This window comes from Pseudorca crassidens, chromosome 4 (genome assembly GCF_039906515.1).
Source record: "Pseudorca crassidens isolate mPseCra1 chromosome 4, mPseCra1.hap1, whole genome shotgun sequence".
Taxonomy (NCBI): Eukaryota; Metazoa; Chordata; class Mammalia; order Artiodactyla; family Delphinidae; genus Pseudorca; species Pseudorca crassidens.
Window position 1 is genome coordinate 131,752,908 of NC_090299.1, and position 19,963 is coordinate 131,772,870.

General features: G+C 38.5%; 1 long non-coding RNA gene across 2 annotated transcripts in view; it reads left to right on the forward strand.

Annotated features, from left to right (window-relative positions):
* Positions 1–19,963, forward strand: part of LOC137223260 (uncharacterized) — a 55,108-nt gene that overhangs the window by 25,492 nt on the left and 9,653 nt on the right. For both annotated transcript variants that reach the window (XR_010942768.1, XR_010942769.1), the window contains exon 2: positions 5,124–5,172. This is a non-coding gene — a long non-coding RNA (uncharacterized lncRNA). The remainder of the gene's footprint in view (positions 1–5,123; positions 5,173–19,963) is intronic.

The following is a 19,963-nucleotide window of genomic DNA, read 5'->3' on the forward strand; positions in this document are numbered from 1 at the left end:
AATTATTCGTATTGGGGTTTCTAAAAACAACATGCATTTTTATGTACAGTTGACTTGCATATGTGTATAAAATTAAATATGAATTCTTCACAAATGGGATACTGATGTCAATTTCCATTTCCTTCTTCATAAGCATTCTTCTCTGTTCTGTTCCAATCTAGATTTCTTTTTTTTTTTAACATCTTTATTGGAGTATAATTGCTTTACAATAGTGTGTTAGTTTCTGCTTTATAACAAAGTGAATCAGCTATATGTATACATATATCCCCATATCTCTTCCCTCTTGCGTCTCCCTCCCTCCCATCCTCCCTATCCCACCCCTCTAGCTGGTCACAAAGCACCGATTTTCTTTCAAGTCCTGCTGATCTTACTTTGGAGGGTTCCATTCAAATCTGCCATAGAATGGTGACATTTTTTGTGTCAAAGCCTTTATAACTATTTGCAGAAATTTCTTTACCTATGCATCTGAAGTTCCTAGAGCTTACTTTAAATATGGCCTTTTCCTCATTTGGCTGCTGTGTACCTTGTTCTCTTTGCCATGCCCTGTTTTCTTCAAGGCTAGGGTCTGCTTGCTTTAGCAGGAAAAATTGCTTCCTGTTTGATACCTAGACTGAAAACAACCACAATGGGCAGGAACATGGCTACCATAATGCTTCTTGGGTAACCTTAGATAATCTTCCACCTTCCTGTGTCAGTGCCGGGAACACTGTTGTTTAATTATTTTATTCTCAGTATTGTGTGAGTTGTAAAAATCCATGGAAATATGATTTAATATCCAATCTATGGTGTTGTTTTAAAAAAAGAATGTCCTTAATGAATAAAATAAGACTAAATTGACTGCCCATAGTTTATAACTATCATTTATGTAATAAAGGCTGTGGAATACCAATGCCATTTCTAAATATAATTTCAAATCAAATCAAATCAATACTCTTTTACCCTCCAAAATAATATTTTAGCCATATATGTTAATTATTGCTATTAGCAAAGTTGATAGAGTTAACTTATATCTCTTCTTTTGCTTTGCTTATCCCAATTGTTGTTTATAAGACGGCAATAAGGAGATAAAATAGCTTGTATAGTATGAGCACAGAGAGAAACTCACCAAATCTCTTGCTAATTTTCCTAAAACTCCAGTTTTATTTTATTGTTTCATAACTGACCATCCCTATGCTTCTTTTGGGGGCAGCACAGGGGGGTTGTGCTCGGTGGAATATCAAAGGGTCATTACATTTTGAGAAATGGAGTAAAAATAATAGTTCTTTCTGTTTTTACTTCTCCTGAGGTTAGTAACTCCCTCAGTAGGAGTCACATATATTTAGAAAGTGCATTAACATTTTAAGGCCATTTTGATGCTCGTTAATAAATTATGCTTTCATCATACTAAAATAGCACCTGGATGGACATTCCAGTGGGCTTTCAGAGACAGGGTGTAACAAGGCACTGTTATTTGGAATTAGGAATGAGAGCTCAACTGGAGAGTTAGACTGCCTGGGTGTAAAACCTAGTGCCACAATTTACTAGCTCTATGACTTTGGGAAAACTAATCTCCAGGCTTTAGGCTTCTTATATAATGGTAATAAACATACAACATAGACTTTTTTGATGATTAAAGGAGTTAATCCGTAGAAGACACTTAAGTGCCTTTCACATAATATTCACTCTATAAATGATAGCTCTTACTCTTTCTTGGCATTATAATAATATATTATTAATAATAGCCAACTTAATGAGTGCTTGCTACAAGCTTGGCACTGCATTTTCACAAGCATTGACTCATTTAATCCTCACCAGTGTCCTCTGTGTTAATCTTAACACAAAAGATTGCATTATCAAGTCAGACAGGAATCAGAGATCTCACTGGCATCATTGGGTGCAATGATGATATGGCACAATTAACTTTGCTTGAAGTTTGCCAGGAGGTTTGTCATTAGCATGTTCATAAGGAAATTTAACTAGGTCAACTTCCTTCTTTTCTAGGGGCCTCCTTTCAGTCAAGGGAGAGAATAGATTGTAGAAATATGCTAGCTAGTTTCTTCCCAGGCAGGCGCTAGTATTTCCATTTTAAGGCTGAAGAAATTGGGACACAGAGAGGCTTAGTTAGTTGCTTCAAGTCTAGTAATAATGGAGGCTGGATGAAAAGGATTATGGCTTATGGAATACCCACACACACATGAGGCACTAAATTGTATACAACCAGACTCACATTTAACCAAACTCAATCAAACTCACATTTCATTTCTAAATAACTTAAAATTTGAAAGAATATATTCTGATAGGTACATAAAATATACAAATATACAGTAATACACTGAGGGAATATTATACAAACCTGGTCTTCTAGTTTTCCCTTTCTCAGGAATGACACCACCATCTAGCTATGCAAACCAGAAATATAGGAGTTGTCCAAGACACTTTCCCCGTTTCCTCTTCTTCACCTTCATATCCAATACCCCATAACAAGTTCTGTTGTTTTGACCTCCTAAATAGGTCTATAAGTAATTTACTTTGCTCCACTTTTTCTGCCTCCCCTAGTCTAAGTACTATCTTCTGTCTTCTGAACTACCACAATAATAAATTTCCAGGTAAGAAAATAACCTATACCAGCACACTCTTAAAATATTGTCTCCACACCACTTGCAAACTAATCTTTGAACATGCAAATCTGATTATGTCATTCCTCTACTTAAATGTATTAAAGCTCCCCATTCTTAAAGTAAGAACAGAAGTTTTTATTATGGTCTATGGGGCACAACAGGTCTAGCTCTCAACCATATTTCTAGCCTCTGTTCACACTATGCTTCCCCACGTTCTTTGTATTCCACCCACAGTGGCCATTTTGCAAACTCTTCTAATTTCAGTGCTTCATCCTTTCAAATAGTTTTTGCATATGCTTTTCCCTTTGTTCCCCCCCCCCCTTTTGCTTGGTGGTTCTTAAAGTTTGTCCTACTGACCTTAGTTCAGTTATTTTTTTCCTCAGTGAAGCCTTCTCTCACCTGTTTGACAAGGCCAAACTCCCCAGTTCTAAAGCATGTACTTCAGGTAATTTCAATGAAAAACAGTTAACTTAGAGTCAGTTCCATGAATTACAGATTTGCTAAAAACAAAGTTGGCAAAGGCCAACTTACAGGAGACCAGTTCATCACCCTGGTCTAGGATGGTTCTCTGCAGCAATCTTTCTGGAAGAGGCTTAAGTCTAAAGACAGTAAATTGCATTTAAGGAGAAGCCCACCATTTGCTTACATTGGAGTACTGGATCATTGGGCTTTAGAGAAGGACTTGGCATCTAAAATGTGATATCACATCTAAATGTGATATCCAGCCCAGACAGAGAGTCAAATTTGGAGTTAAAGAGCTGTCATGAAAGGACTGCATTGCAATATCTGTGAAATGAAGTCTTTGAAAAATCCTTAATAATTCAGTAAATTAGTCATTTGATGAAATGATAATTTGGCAGACTACTTTTCATCAAATTGATTTTCTAGAAATTGGTTTTTGGTGAACTAGCTTTCAGTGATTTGTCTGTTAGGGAATTCAGTGAATCAGTCATTTGGAAAATTGACTTTTGGCAAATTGGCTTTCTGCAAATTGATTTTTGGCAAATCGGCCTTCTTACAGCATCATGTACCTCACCTTACAACATTTTTCATACTTAATGTTTTCCATTTGTTTTATGATTATTGGATTGGTGGTGCTTTCCCCCACTGTATGTAAGCATCACCAGGGGAGGGGCTATATCTGTTTTCATTCACCGCTTTATTCTTAGCTCCTGGCACAGTGTCTGGCACATAGTAAGTACTCAATAAATATATGTACAATGAATTACAAAATAACACATTGCTATAGATCAAAATGGAATTTAAAATACTATTTTCCTTTTTGTTCTCTAACCAAAAAAAAAAGGATTTTGGGCATTACTCAGTGGGGCTTTATTACCAAATATCTAGATGAACTGATTCTGAGGCAGTTGCTTTTATTTTTTAAAATTTTTATTGGGGTATAATTGATTTACAATGTTGTGTTAGTTTCACATGTACAGCAAAGTGAATCTGTTATACAAATACATATATCCACTCTTTTTCAGAGGCAGTCACTTTTAGATAAGTGCCTAGAGGAATGCTGTATATATAAGATGGTACCATTTTAACTTAGCAATAGTAATAGCTAACCTTTATATATCACTAACTTCACAGCAAACTTTACAGTGATTAACTCATTTCTTCCTTGCCACAATTCATGGGATAGATTACTACTGTTATCCTCATCTTGTAGATGAGGAAGCTGACACATAGAGAGGATAAGAAACTTGCCCAGTGTCACACACCTGCTCGAACATAGTCAGTCTGGCTCCAGCACTAGCTGTATATTGCAGTTTTCCTGACTGAAATTGTGGTCAAAGTTAGGTGATGAGCAATGAGCAGTTTGTAACTTTGAATATTTCTTAGGATAGGCATGGAGAAATGAATCGGTTATAAGAAAGGAAGAGTATTTCAGGTGTAGTTACTAATGTGATCTAAGAATTTTGAAACGTGTCATGGAGGGTAATGTTTGACGATGGGCTAAGCGATGGCTGGACACAATAGGAGAAGGCGGATTTTTAAGGTCTTTTGTATCTCCATCGGCCTCCTGAAAACTCCCCAAACATGCAGCATATGTAAAAACAGGGTGCTTGCTTTGTATGCACAGCATCAATGCAAAAATCCCTCTATTTACTGGAACCAAAACAGTGTCCTTGCTGTGCAAATTCAGCTTCAAGACAATTTTTCTAATGTCTCTTTCTTACCAGATTTTTGCCCCTAGTTCCTTCTATATAGAAATTCTGGAGCTGACTCCAGTTCTTATAGGGTCACCTGGGTAGGAATGAAAGCAGCAGGGGTGGGAAATGGATCAGTGATAACTATGGACTACAGGGAGTGAAATTAAGTAATTCATGGAGGCCTTGTCATCATTATTAAAATAGTAATACAAAGTATGACCTTGCTTTTCAGAAAGATAGAATGAGAACTTATTGCTTTAATGTAAGCCTTCATATCTATCATTTGGTGGGGAGGGGTACTTTGTATATATACTACATTTAATTTTTACAACTTTGCAAATGAAGTATTATTCTTCCTATTTTCCAGATGATGAAACAGATTCAGGGTGAGAAAATTTCCCAAGGACATATGTCTAGTAAGTGATCTTGGGATTCTAACCAAGATCTGCCTTATTTCAAACTTCATGTAATTTCCACTACACCACACTGCCCTTGTAGGATATTGTAAGGTAGAGACAATAATGATGGTGTTGATAATTGGATGTTTGTTCTCAAGCACCTATTGCACAGAATGTGAAGAAAAGCAAAGTTTATGCTAAAGAATGAGTGTTGGTGAATGATACAAAGGAAAGACTTAGATGCATTGATGAATAAGGCCTGTTTAACTAAATTGAGTAATATGACTTCCTCCTATGGGAGATGAGGATATAGCTCTCAGATGTCCCCCTCTGTTACCCACTGCAATCCCAGCCACAGATACACACATTCCCCCGCTCTCCTTCCCATACACCCATATCATAATTTTTGTGTAAATGAACAGTAACTGTGTACATAGTTATAAACATGTCAATACTGTTCATAACTAAGCCATGTTTATATTACTTTTCTTAGACAATTTTCATCTTTCATGGAATCACTTGCTTTATTTAAAAAGTTTTACTTTGTTTTCTGCACTCCTTTTATTAATTTAGCCCCCAAATTTCCCATAGAAGTGTGAAATTCTTCTTAGAATAGTCAAATACGTTGATAATTTGTCAGATTTATATTTTCCCTGCTGACACCGCTCTTAGAGCGCTTGTTGATCTGCAGTTGGGGTCAACTGCTCTGTAGACCTGTTGTGACACCCCTTCAGCATCATGCTGGGAATCCTCTCTGCCTCTGCCTTCACCTGTGTCCTGCTTTCCATGTCTTCCTCCTACTTGGTTTATCCCCTTATTTTAGTGCTGCACATTCTCCAGTAGATGCCTAAGAAATGGTGAATTGGAGTAAAATTGTTGAGAACTTGCATGTCATAAAATATCTTCACTCTTTTTTTTAACATCTTTATTGGAGTATAATTGCTTTACAATGCTGTGTTAGTTTCTGCTGTATAACAAAGTGAATTAGCTATGCATATACATATTTCCCCATATCGCCTCCCTCTTGTGCCTCCCTCCCACCCTCCCATCACACCCTTCTAGGTGGTCACAAAGCATCGAGCTGATGTCCCCATGTGATGCAGCTGCTTCCCACTAGCTAGCTATTTTACATTTGGTAGTGTATATATGTCAGTGCTACTCTCTCACTTTGTCCCAGCTTACCCTTCCCCCTCCCTGTGTCCTCAAGTCCATTCTCTACGTCTGGTCTTTATTCCTGTCCTGCTTCTAGATTCACCAGAAACATTTTTTTTAGGTTCCATATATATATATGTTAGCATACGGTATTTGTTTTCCTCCTTCTGACTTACTGCACTGTGTATGACAGTCTCTAGGTCCATCAACCTCACTACAAATAACTTAATTTCGTTTCCTTTTATGGCTGAGTAATATTCCATTGTATATATGTCCACATCTTCTTTATCCATTCATCTGTCGATGGACACGTAGGTTGCTTCCATGTCCTGGCTATTGTAAATAGAGCTGCAATTAACATTGTGGTACATGACTCTTTTTGAATTATGGTTTTCTCAGGATATATGCCCATTAGTGGCATTGCTGGGTCGTATGGTACTTCTATTTTTAGTTTCTTAGGGAACCTTCATAATATTCTCCACAGTGGCTGCACCAACTTACATTCCCACCAACAGTTCAAGAGGATTCCCTTTTCTCCATACCCTCTCCAGCATTTATTATTTGGAGATTTTCTGATGATGGCCATTCTGACCAGTGTGAGGTGATACCTCATTGTAGTTTTGATTTGCATTTCTCTAATTATTAGTGATGTTAAGCATCCTTTGAGGTGTTTGTTGGCAATCTGTATGTCTTCTTTGGAGAAATGTCTATGTAGGTCTTCTGCCCATTTTTGGATTGGGTTGTTTGTTGTTTTGATATTGAACTGCATGAGCTGCTTGTATATTTTGGAGATTACTCCTTTGTCAGTTGCTTCATTTGCAAATATTTTCTCCCATTCTGAGGGTTGTCTTTTCATCTTGTTTATGGTTTCCTTTGCTGTGCAAAAGCTTTGAAGTTTCATTAGGTCCCATTTGTTTATTTTTGTTTCTATTTCCATTTCTCTAGGAGGTGGGTCAAAAAGAATCTTGATGTTATTTATGTCATAGAGTGTTCTGCCTGTGTTTTCCTCTAAGAGTTTTATAGTGTCTGCCCTTACATTTAGGTCTTTAATCCATTTTGAGTTTATTTTTGTGTATGGTGTTAGGGAGTGTTCCAATTTCATTTGTTCACATGTACCTGTCCAGTTTTCCCAGCACCACTTATTGAAGAGGCTGTCTTTTCTCCATTGTGTATTCTTACCTCCTTTATCAAAGATAAGGTGACCATATGTGCATGGGTTTATCTCTGGGCTTTCTGTCCTGTTCCATTGATCTATATTTCTGTTTTTGTGACAGTACCATACTGTTTTGATTACTGTAGCTTAGTAGTATAGTCTGAAGTCAGGGAGCCTGATTCCTCCAGCCCCATTTTTCTTTCTCAAGATGGCTTTGGCTATTCAGGGTCTTTTGTGTTTCCGTACCAATTGTGAAATTTTTTGTTCTAGTTCTGTGAAAAATGCCATTGGTAGTTTGATAGGGATTGCACTGAATCTGTAGATTGCTTTGGGTAGTATAATCATTTTCACAATGTTGATTCTTCCAATCCAAGAACATGGTATATCTCTCCATCTGTTTTTATCAACTTTAATTTCTTTCATCAGTTTCTTATAGTTTTCTGCTTACAGGTCTTTTGTCTCCTTAGGAAGGTTTATTCCTAGGTATTTTATTCTTTTTGTTGCAATGGTAAATGGGAGTGTTTCCTTAATTTCTCTTTAAGATTTTTCATTATTAGTGTATAAGAATGCAAGAGATTTCTGTGCATTAATTTTGTATCCTTCTACTTTACCAAATTCATTGATTAGCTCTAATAGTTTTGTGGTAGCATCTTTAGGATTCTCTATGTATAGTATCATGTCATCTGCAAACAGTGACAGTTTTGCTTCTTCTTTTCTGATTTGGATTCCTTTTATTTCTTTTTCTTCTCTGATGGCTGTGGCTAAAACTTCCAAAACTATGTGGAATAAGAGTGGTGAGACTGGGCAACTTTGTCTTATTCCTGATCTTAGAGGAAATGGTTTCAGTTTTTCACCATTGAAAATGATGTTGGCTGTGAGTTTGTCATATATGGCTTTTATTATGTTGAGGTAGGTTCCCTCTATGACCACTTTCTGGAGAGTTTTTTTTTTATCATAAACAGGTGTTAAATTTTGTCAAAAGCTTTTTCTGCATCTGTTGAGATGATCAAATGGTTTTTATCCTTCAGTTTGTTAATATGGTGTGTCACATTGATTGATTTGCATATGTTGAAGAATCCCTGCATTTCTGGGATGAACCCCACTTGATCATGGTGTATGAGCCTTTTAATGTGCTGTTGGATTCTGTTTGCTAATATTTTCTTGAGGATTTTTGCATCTATGTTCATCAGAGATATTGGCCTGTAGTTTTCTTTCTTTGTGACATCTTTGTCTGGTTTTGGTATCAGGGTGATGGTGGCCTCATAGAATGAGTTTGGGAGTGGTCCTCCCTCTGCTATATTTTGGAAGAGTTTGAGAAGGATAGGGTTTAGCTCTTCTCTAAATGTTAGATAAAATTCACCTGTGAAGCCATGTGATCCTGGGCTTTTGTTTGCTGGAAGATTTTTAATCACAGTTTCAATTTCAGTGCTTGTAATTGGTCTGTTCATATTTTCTATTTCTTCCTGGTTCAGTCTTGCAAGAGTGTGCGTTTCTAAGAGTTTGCCCATTTCTTCCAGGTTGTCCATTTTATTGGCATAGAGTTGCTTGTAGTAATCTCTCATGATCCTTTGTATTTCTTCAGTGTCAGTTGTTACTTCTCCTTTTGCATTCCAATTCTATTGATTTGAGTCTTCTCCCTTTTTTTCCTGATGAGTCTGGCTAATGGTTTATGAATTTTGTTTATCTTCTCAAAGAACAAGCTTTTAGTTTCATTGATCTTTGCTATAGTTTCCTTCATTTCCTTTTCATTTATTTCTGATCTGATCTTTATGATTTCTTTCCTTCTGCTAACTTTGGGGTATTTTTGTTCTTATTTCTCTAATTGCTTTAGGTGTAAAGTTAGGTTGTTCATTTGAGATTTTTCTTATTTTTTGAGGCAGAATTGTATTGCTATAAATTTCCCTCTTATAAGTGTTTTTTGCTGCATCCCATAGGTTTTGGGTCATTGTGTTTTCATTGTCATTTGTTTCTAGGTATTTTTTGATTTCCTCTTTGATTTCTTTAATGCACTCTTGCTCATTTAGTAGTGTATTGTTTAGCCTCCATGTGTTTGTATTTTTTACAGTTTTTTTCCCTGTAATTGATATCTAGTCTCCTAGTGTTGTTGTTGGAAAAGATGCTTGATATGATTTCAATTTTCTTAAATTTACCAAGGCTTGATTTGTGACCCAAGGTGTGATCTATCATGAAGAATGTTCCATGAGCACTTGAGAAGAAAGTGTATTCTGTTGTTTTTGGATGGAATGTCTTATAAATATCAATTAAGTCCATCTTGTCTAATGTATCTTGTCTAATGTGTTTCCTTATTTATTTTCATTGTGGATGATCTGTCCATTGGTGAAAGTGAGGTGTTAAAGTCCCCCACTATGATTGTGTTACTGTCGATTTCCCCCTTTATGGCTGTTAGCATTTGCCTTATATATTGAGGTGCTCCTATGTTGGGTGCATAAATATTTACAATTGTTATATCTTCTTCTTGGATTTATCCCTTGATCATTATGTATGACCTTCTTTGTCTCTTGTAATATTCTTTATTTTAAAGTCTATTTTGTCTGATATGAGAATTGCTACTCCAGCTTTCTTTTGATTTCCATTTGCATGGAATATCTTTCTCCATTCCCTCACTTTCAGTCTGTATGTGTGCCTAGGTCTGAAGTGGGTCTCTTGTAGACAGCATATATACGGGTCTTGTTTTTGTATCCATTCTGCCAGTCTATGTCTTTTGGTTGAAGCATTTAATCCATTTACATTTAAGGTAGTTATCAATATGTATGTTCCCATTATCATTTTCTTAATTGTTTTGGGTTTGTTATTGTAGGTCTTTTCCTACTCTTGTGTTTCCTGCCTAGAGAAGTTCCTTTAGCATTTGTTATAAAGCTAGTTTGGTGGTGCTGAATTCTGTTAGCTTTTGCTTGTCTGTAAAGGTTTTAATTTCTCCTTCGAATCTGAATGAGATCCTTGCTGGGTAGGGTAATATTGGTTGTAGTTTTTTCCCTTTCATCACTTGAAATATGTCCTGCCACTCCCTTCTGGCTTTGGAGTGAGAGGACTTGTGGAGGGATGAAAAATATTGATAATAGCTGCTTCAGAAGAGTGTGGCTGATATTATAGATTGGCTGCCCCAGATTCTTTTGTAATCCCCTCCCTTTCTGTTCTTCTACTACAGTCACTGAAAATCTTAAAGATTCATGTTCCTTGGACTTTCTTGAAGCTAGGATGAGCCATGTGATAGAGATGTGTTAAATGAAACAGAAGTGTTTCTTTTCCCCTTTCTTTCTGGATGAGATGGTTCCTAGCAGGTTCCTGCAGGTGCAGCACCATCTTGCACACATGGACTCCCTGCCAAGGATGCTGGCACAGGAGACGGAAGGAGTCTGTTTGCTTGATAACATTACTGAGGCTTTCAACTGCCAACACTTAGACTTCTTGTTGCATGATATAAATTCCCATGTTTTAAATAACTGTTAGTCAAATTTTTAGTTATTTAGGGGTAAACACAATCCTAACTGATACCAAAAGAAGCTCAGCTTGTTAGATGGAAATTGTTATTATAACATAATGTTAGGGGGACATTACCCTAGGTAATGAAAAGGAAAAAGGCATTGGTTTGAAATTTAATAGTTAGAATGAATAAGTTGTATATAATGCTAAACCTTTATTTCTTTAAATGCAAGAAGTCATCGTGGGGCTCTTAGAACTTTATAATTGTAGGTTTTCCAAACTAGAGAAAATTTAAGATCTCTTCATTCACAATGCCCATCAAATACCTAGTATATATTATGTATGTCCAATAAGTGCATGTTAAATGAGTAATTGAAAATGTCATTGAAGGGATAAATGAATGTGAAGGATACTTCCTGAAGGAAGTATCATAGGTGACCTCACCAAGAATATTTAAAAACACAAATCAGGAAAGGTTGAGAAGTTTTTATACTCATTTCCATTGATGTCAATAACTTTGAAAGACAGAGGTAGAATCTAACATCAAAAAATTTTAATGTTTCAAAAAGATATGATCATGCCTAATGTGAGACTGGGAAGGACAACTTATTTAGTCTGGGAGTGTATAAACAAATGGAAACATGACCTTTAGATTTTATTGTGAAAGTTGAAATTAATTTCTAAGAAGTCTATACTTGCCAAATTATTTTCTGGAACTGAAAGGGAAACGCAATGTAACAGAATATTAGGAAGCACAATGACATTTTAGAATATAAAATGATGAGTGATACATGGTTTTGACTCTCTATTTTACAAGTTTGGGAGGAGTCAGGGTTGTATCCTTTATTATAAAACTATAATTGTAAGTATAATTCTTTCCTGAGTTCTGTGAGTCATGCTAGTGAGTTATAGAACCTGAGGGGGTCATGAGAACTGTTGGATTTGCAACCAGTTGGTCAGAAGTGTGGGTGTCCTGGGGACCCCTTGAACTTGCAGCTGGCATCTGAGGTCAGGGCAATCTAGTAGAGGACTGAGCCCTTAACTTGTGGGGTCTGCGCTAACTTGGGATGGTTTGTGCCTGTATTGTATTGAAGTACATGCAGTTAGTTGAAGTGGAATACTGTCCATGATAAATGACTGGTGTTTGCAGCCCAGTAGCATTCTCAGATTTTGTCCTGTCTGCCATTAAGTTGACTTTCTTAGGAAATGCACTCCTCGATGGATATTAGTGTGCAGGAGGTTAACTGGGTAGTATTCTTTGGATCAATACTTGTTAAAGGGAAGATAAGGGTAGGACTGGGCCAGGGGAGAACTCAAGCTGTGATGCAGTCTTAACGGAAGACTCCCCTGTCCCTACAGAGACTTCTAAAGGTAGGATGACTCCTCAAAGCTACTCCAAGCTAGGGTAATGGCTCTGGAATATGGGGTAGTTAGTTTTTATGGACTGGGTAATTTCATATGCTAATGAGTGGGAGGATTATTCCAACTATTTTGGGGAAGGGGTGGGGATTTCCAGGAATGGGGCCACTACCCAATTTTTGGCCTTTTATGGTGGGCCTTGGAACTGTCATGGCACCTGTGGGTGTGTCGTTTAGCATATGCTAATGTGTTACAATGAGCATATAATGAGGCTCAAGGTCTGCTGGAAGTCAAATCTTCCACCATCTTGGGCCTAATTGATTCTAACCAGTTTTTGTTGTATCCTCAACAGCTGTATCATTCTTTTAATGGTTATGCCCTTTCCCCTTCCCTCCTGTCTCAAAGCCAGGAGGGGAAAGATTCTCTCTTTAGGAAGGGCCCATTCCCTCTTTTAAAGGCTTTCACTTGATTAACTTAAACTCACCTGGATAACAACCCTTCTCGTTATTGCTTTTGTCATCTAATGTTACCTAGTCATGGGAGTGAAATCCCATCATATCCACAGATCCTGTCCACACTCAAGAGGAGGGGGTTATACAAGGCTGTACTTCTGCATCAGGGGATGGAAATTTTAAGGGCCAGCTTAGAATTCTGCCTACTAGAGTCTTTAAATTCTATTTCCCCCCTTCTTAGTTGTTCTAGGGAAAATGGCACAGGCCCAGAGGTAGGAAGCCAAGGTTAAGTCCTGGCTCTGCCACTGACCCATTAATAACTTTGGACAGGTCATTTACCGTTTTAGGAAGGACTAGATTTCTTCTGCATTTCTATTCAGATGCTAATATTTCAAAATCCCAGGATTCTATCTCTAAGTTTCGTTGTAGGGAGGAGGGACACGGTATCAGACACATTGTTGCAATTCGATAGATATTAATTTAGTGAGGTAAAAAATTCAACCTACATTATAACTTGGGTGTGCAGAAAAATTATAGTTACTGAATGTAGCCTACAACTAATTCGGCCTTTCCATATAACCTCCATCAACTAACTGGAAGGGAGAAAAACCAACTTGATATCCAATGTAAAGCTTATCTGGCTCAATAATTTAAAACTGGCTATTTAAGCAGTGTTTATTACCTCTTGGATAAAAATGTGGAGCCTTTCATACAACTTTCTCCTCTTCCCTGCCTTCTTCCTAAGACAGTGTCAGTGTCTATGGGGAAAGGGATGATGATGGGGAGGAGGATGGGTGGGGCTAAAACATCCTTATCAAGGTGGGGAAGTGCTGGCATCTTCAAGTGCCATCGTTGGCCTCCTCTGGTCTCCAGGTGATATGACATGAAGCTAATTGAGAGTAGAATAGGAAATAGAATTAGTTTGGCTTTTAGTGCATAGTATTTGCATGGTTTGTAGTCATTTCTATACTACTAGCTATCACATTGTAGGAATGGATTCTAAGAATATGCCTACTAATCTAGGGTGGCCTCGGCCTACAGTAACTTGAAGCAGCATTTTGGTTCCCTGGCCAGAGACTGAAGTCAGGCCGTGGCAGTGAGAGCACTGTATCCTAGCCACTAGACCACAAAGGCCAGTGGCCAGTGACAAGGCCCTGGCCCACAGGCTTTGTAGAAATGAATTTCCACAAAGAGACGGAAAGTAGTGAAACAAGTAAAGTGTTTATTAGGAGGAAGAGTGTGTGACTCACACTGGCAGACTCAGAGAAAGAGTCGCACCCTCGTGGTAGTTTGAATCACTTACATGCGACATTCCTTCTGGGTTTCCTCTGGCCAATCGTCTTAGTTTGCCTGGCTCTGAGTCCATATTTGGTTTATGTCAGGGTCCTCCCCTGTGTGCACACGCATCTCTTAGCCAAGATGGATTCTAGTGAAGAGGCCTATGGGTAGGTTGACATCACCTACTATGGGGTGGCGTCCCCTCTCTTTTTGACTCCCCAGGAACCATTCTGAGTATGCGTAGTTGGGAAGGTCTCCTTGACCTCAAGAATGAGAAATATGTGGTCTCTTTATCTTTTTCTCTGGACAGGGCTAAGCTCCTCTTCGCTCCTGCCATATTCTCCATCTTGGAGTATCTGTCCACAGGGGACAAACTCCAGCTGCTCAGCCTGGGGCCCATCTATCTTCTGCCTCACTACCACTTGCTGTGTCAATTAACCTATTGTTATGGTATGAAGGTATGGGACTAAAAGTCTTATTGTGATATGAATGTGTCCTGTGGGGCCAGGAGCAAAAGTAAGTGGTTAGTGGATGAGAAGCAAAGATTAAAATGTTTGGGGCCAGAAGTTAGTCTGTGGGAAAATTCTTACCTTCATCACTCCATCTCAGAAAAGGAATTGTCTCAGTTTCTCCAGAGTAAGCCTTTACATTTTCACTGGATTCCATCCCTTCACACTTCTTCCAGAACCTCGGTCTGTTGTTTATACTAGTGTGTACTTTTGGTATGGTATCTGACTCTTCAGACAATAAAAAAGAAATACCTTCCAGATTTAAACTAGACCATGTTGAAGGATCAACCTAGTCACTAGGCCACAGTAGCAGTATGAAGTATCAGTGCATTTATTTATTCACACAATAAATATTAAATAAGCATGTATGTATCAATTTTCTATTGCTGTGTAACAAACCACTTCCAAATTTAGTGGCTTAAAACAAAAACAGTGACTTACATTGCTCATGAATCAGGGCTCAGTAAGGATAGCTCATCTTTCTTCCACATGTTTCTATCTGGGGTGGCTTTGTTGGGAGCTGGAGAATCCGCTTTCAAGATGCTCACCCACATACCTGGGAGCTCAGCCAGCCTCTGTGCCAGGGACTTTGGTACCTCTCCACATGGCTCCTCCATGGACTGCTTGGGCTTCCACAAGGCATAGTGGGTGGATTTCAAGAGCGAGATCCCAAGAGAAAAGGCAGAAATTATGACATTTTTATGAACTAGCTTCTGAAGTCACATGGTGTCATTTCCTCTATATTGGCTGAGGTAGCCATAAAGGCTCACTCAGGTTCAAGGGGAGGGGGTATCTATGTTGTATCAGGGCTTCTGTAACAAAGTACCATGCACTGGGTGGCTTGAAAGAATAAAAATTCTGTAGAAGTCATGGTTCTGGAGGCTGGAAATCCTAAAGCAAGTTTTCGCCAGGGTCATGTCCTCTCAGAGGCTCTATGGGAGAAACTCTTCCATGCCTCTCTCTCAGCTTCTGGTATGGCTGTTAATCCTTGGCGTTCCTTGGCTTGCAGATGCATAACTCCAATCTCTGCCTCTGTCATCACATATGATCATTCCCTCCCTGTCTGTCTGTCTCTCTCCTTTTCTTATAAGAACACCAGTCATATTGAATTAGGGGCCCACCCTACTCTAGTATGGTCTTGTTTTAACTAATTACATCTACAACAACCCAATTTCCAAATAAGGGCACATTCTGAGGTACTGGTAATTGGGACTTCAACATATCTTTCTGGGGACACAATTCAACCTGTGACAGATGACAAATGTATCTTCTTTGAGAAATATAATCTTCCACATTGTACTAACTAGCAGTCACTGGCTTATGTATAGGTGATAAATTGGTGACTTTTAGAATGTAGGCTCTATGAAAACAAAACATCGTCCAGTACTTAGAACATTGCTGACATAAGGTAGGCACTCAACAAATATGCTGAATAAATAGAATGAGTGAAACAGATAAAGACTTTGTCTTAATGGAGTTTACAGTAATACAAAGATCAATCAAATTATCACACAAGTACAAGCTGAAGTACATGCTATTCATTCATATTTAACAAATAGTTACTGAGCACATATATCCTGCCAGTTATTGCTCTAAGAGGTGGGTATAGAGCAGTGAAATAAACAAAGTTCCTGCCCTCATAAAATATCAGAGAGTAAATAAACAAATACATATAATAAATAAGATGATAAGAATTATGGAGGCAAATAAAAAGAGAGAAAGGGAACAGGATGGAGTTGGTAGTATTTTACATGGGATGCCCTCCAGAGTCAACATCACTGAGGAGGTAACATTTCTGCAGAGACCTGAAAGAAACAGATAAGAAGATAAGCCATATACCAATCTGGGGGAAATGTGCTCCAGACAGAGGGCAGGTTAAGGACAAAGGCCTTGAAATAGAAAAGGGATTGGCATGTTTGAGAACAGCAAGGAAGCTGAAATAGAATGAACAAGGGGGAGGAAGGTGTAAATGGAGGTCAGGGACTTGTAAGCAAGCCAGTGGAAGGACTTTGATTTTTTGCTTCAACTGAGATGGCAAGCCATGGAGGGTTGTGAGCAGAGGATTGGCGTGATCTGACTTATGCAAAATCTCAGCTCAAACCTGATTTCAGCTGTCAGCTCCTATGTCATCCTCCCAAATAAAAAGTTTAGATGATCATGAGAATATGTAGCAAGAGAATGTGATCTAGTTGGGGGGTGGGGAGTTTTGAGCTGATAAGTGGGAGATGACAATAATTTTCCAATTTTATCTCAATTTGATTTTCAACAGATAAGAATGTTGCATTATTTAACTTTGTCATATTATATGTTAAGCGATCTATAGTATTTTAAATACCTAGGTATTTGAAAAGGAAAAATATATAGTGGTGGTTCTATCCAAATTACATTTTTATTTAGTAGCAATAAGTATTATCCAACTTGCAAATAGGAAATTGAAGCTTTTTCTATTATCTTGTCATTTAGAAAATAATGCTTGGCCCAAAGGATAAAAAATAAAATATATGTTACTTGTTCATGGGGAGAAAGTAAATATCTAGTTTCGTATATATGAATATTTTAAATAATGATGCTGTGGTTATAAAGTTAACATAATGTTCTTTAACAATATGATGATCTAAAATTACTTCTTTGCCATATACTACCTGTTATGGACTGAATGGTTGTGTCCCCCCAAAACTCATATGTTGAAACCCTAATCCCCAGTGTGATGGTATTTGGAGATGGGACTTTTGGGAGGTTATTAGGTCATGAGGGTGGAGCCCTCATGATGGGGTTAGTGCCCTTATAAGAAAAGACACAAGAGAGCTTGCTTCCTTTCTCTCTGCTCTCTGCCATGTGAGGTACAAGAAGACAGCTGTCTGCAAACCAGACAGAGGACCCTCACCAAAAAATGAATATGCTGGCACTTTGATCTTGGGCTTCCCAGCCTCCAGAACTGTGAGAAATAAATGTCTATTGTTTGAGCCACCCAGTCTATGGTAATTTGTTATATCAGCCCACGCTAAGATACTACCCAAAAATGAAGTGATTTTTAAAAAATCTCTAAGTGGTAGTATGTCCAGAAGTGTTTAAAGATTACACATTGCTGGAGTATGTTGGGAAACACAGCTCTAGATTGGGGGTTTGGCAAAGTTCAACCAATGAACCAAATTCTGCCCACTGCCTATTTTTGTGAGTAAAGTTCTATTGGAAGACAGTCAAACCTATCCATTTACTTGTTTTCTAATGGCTTTTTTTTTCTTTCTACAATAGCATAGTTAAGTAGTTATCTGGCTCTTTACAGAAAAAGTTTGTTACTCCTGCTTATGTGAGATGTATGACAGGCCTAGAGAAGAAGGTCTCTAACTTTCCCTAAATCTTAGAAAGGTAACATGATTATTGCTAGTGAGGAAAAATTTGTAAAAATGAACCTCTGGCAATTAAAATATCTATTAAGAATAAATGAGTATGGGGATGTTTATGCACAAACATTCCAAATGGCTTTGTAGATTGCTCACAAAACCATTTATACTCCTGTTTTTTATATCAGCACCACCCAGTTACTCAAGGCAGAAATCTAGCCAGTGTCCTCTTCATTCCTTCTCTGCTTCATCACCAACTCAGTCCTTCTCTCCATTCACACTGTCACCCTGGGCCAGGCCACCTGGAATTCTGCAAACTTGCCTGGAGTAGGCAAGCATCTCCTAACAGCCTCTCCCACCACCAGACATTCTTTTATATTCAATCTCTGTCCTACACAATGACCTTTTAAAAGGCATCCGTCCCTATTTATACCATTCAATTGGTTTTCTATTGCTTTTAGAAGTAAATCCAAACACAAAAGCATAATTTTTGAGTCCTTCACAAGTGGCTTTTATTTGACGAACTTCTCTTTACCCTCCAAGCCCCAGCTTATCTATCACTTCCTCTGGGATCCTTCTCTGGTACCCAAGTCTGGTGTAAGTCATCCTCAAATGTTCTCCTAAGGCACTTGACAGTTTCTTGTTATAGAGCAGAACACATTGCATTGTAATTGTTTGTTTAATTGTCTGTGTGAACACCGTAATGCGGAGGGTAAGAACCACGTCTTTATTAACTGGGGAGGCACTAGAGGGGAAAACAGACATAGTCTCTGTTGTACAGACACTGCAGCATAGTGAGAGAAACAGATACTTATCATGTATTGCTGAAATATAAGTAGCAGTATCCTACTACTACTGCTGCATTTTTTTTTTTTTTTTTTGCGGTACGCGGGCCTCTCACTGCCGTGGCCTCTCCCGTTGTGGAGCACAGGCTCCGGACGCGCAGGCTCAGCGGCCATGGCTCACGGGCCCAGCCGCTCCGCGGCACGTGGGATCCTCCCGGACCGGGGCACGAACACGTGTCCCCCGCATCGGCAGGCGGACTCCCAACCACTGCGCCACCAGGGAAGCCCTACTGCTGCATTTTTAAACTGAGGTTCCCTGACCGTCTTTACTGAAATTATTCTTGTTTTCTTATGGATCTTCACCCATTCATTGATTTAGGAAGAAGGCAAAGTCAGGCTAGATGAATGACGTCACGATCAGTTTTGAAGTTCATAGTCCATAGGGAGACAATAGTTTTGAAGGCCAGACTTTCAACTGCAAAAACTAGTCACCTCCAAAGAGAAAAGTGTTTCCCAAATTCCAAAAGCTATCCTTTAATAAGAACAAAAGATTGGGGGGCTAAGGAAGAATTTTACTATAAGCTCCAGAGTAGAAAGGCTACAGGATATGTCACACAGGGAGAAGATAAAAGGTCTTTTGGGGCTGGGCAGAGAAGCCTGGAATGAGGGAAAGGAGTATAAGTTCCAAGTGAGAAGCCTTCACACTTTCCTGTCTCTTTCCCCTAGAGTGTAGGTCTTTTGGGGGCAACAGAAGCCCCAAGATGGGGTTGAGAAATCCAGAGGAAGACTGTGCCCTGCTTCCCTTTCCATGACTCAGGGAAGGTGAGAGCCTCTTAGAGAAGAGGCCCTGAGTGTAGCATGGCGCTGGAGCAACCTGGCACACAGGTTGATAGCAATGCTGATACAGGTGACCCAGTGAATGGCTTGATACAGGGAAGGGTTGACCCTCCCTACCTAAAGGGATCCAGAACTGTAGACTAGGAGGTCTGGAATAGTCTAAAGTTTAGACTAGTTTAGAATTTCAGATCCCTTTAGGTAGAGAGAGTCAGTGGAGAAAAACATGTTATAGAACTGAAAGAAAGTCTTGTTTATTATTGTATCCCAAATATCTAGTACAGTTTACTGGCACATGGAAGCAGATAATAAATATTTGTTGAATAAATTGAATGAATGAAGAATGGGAAAACAGGGAGGAAATTGAGTTTTTATTTATTTAAAAGGATATTTGAAGGAAACAGTCATGTTGACATTTGACATAAAGCACTTAACTGGAAAATTAATCTTACTTTAATTTCAGGAAAGCAAATCTACAAGCAAGTGATCTGAAAAAAAGTCCATA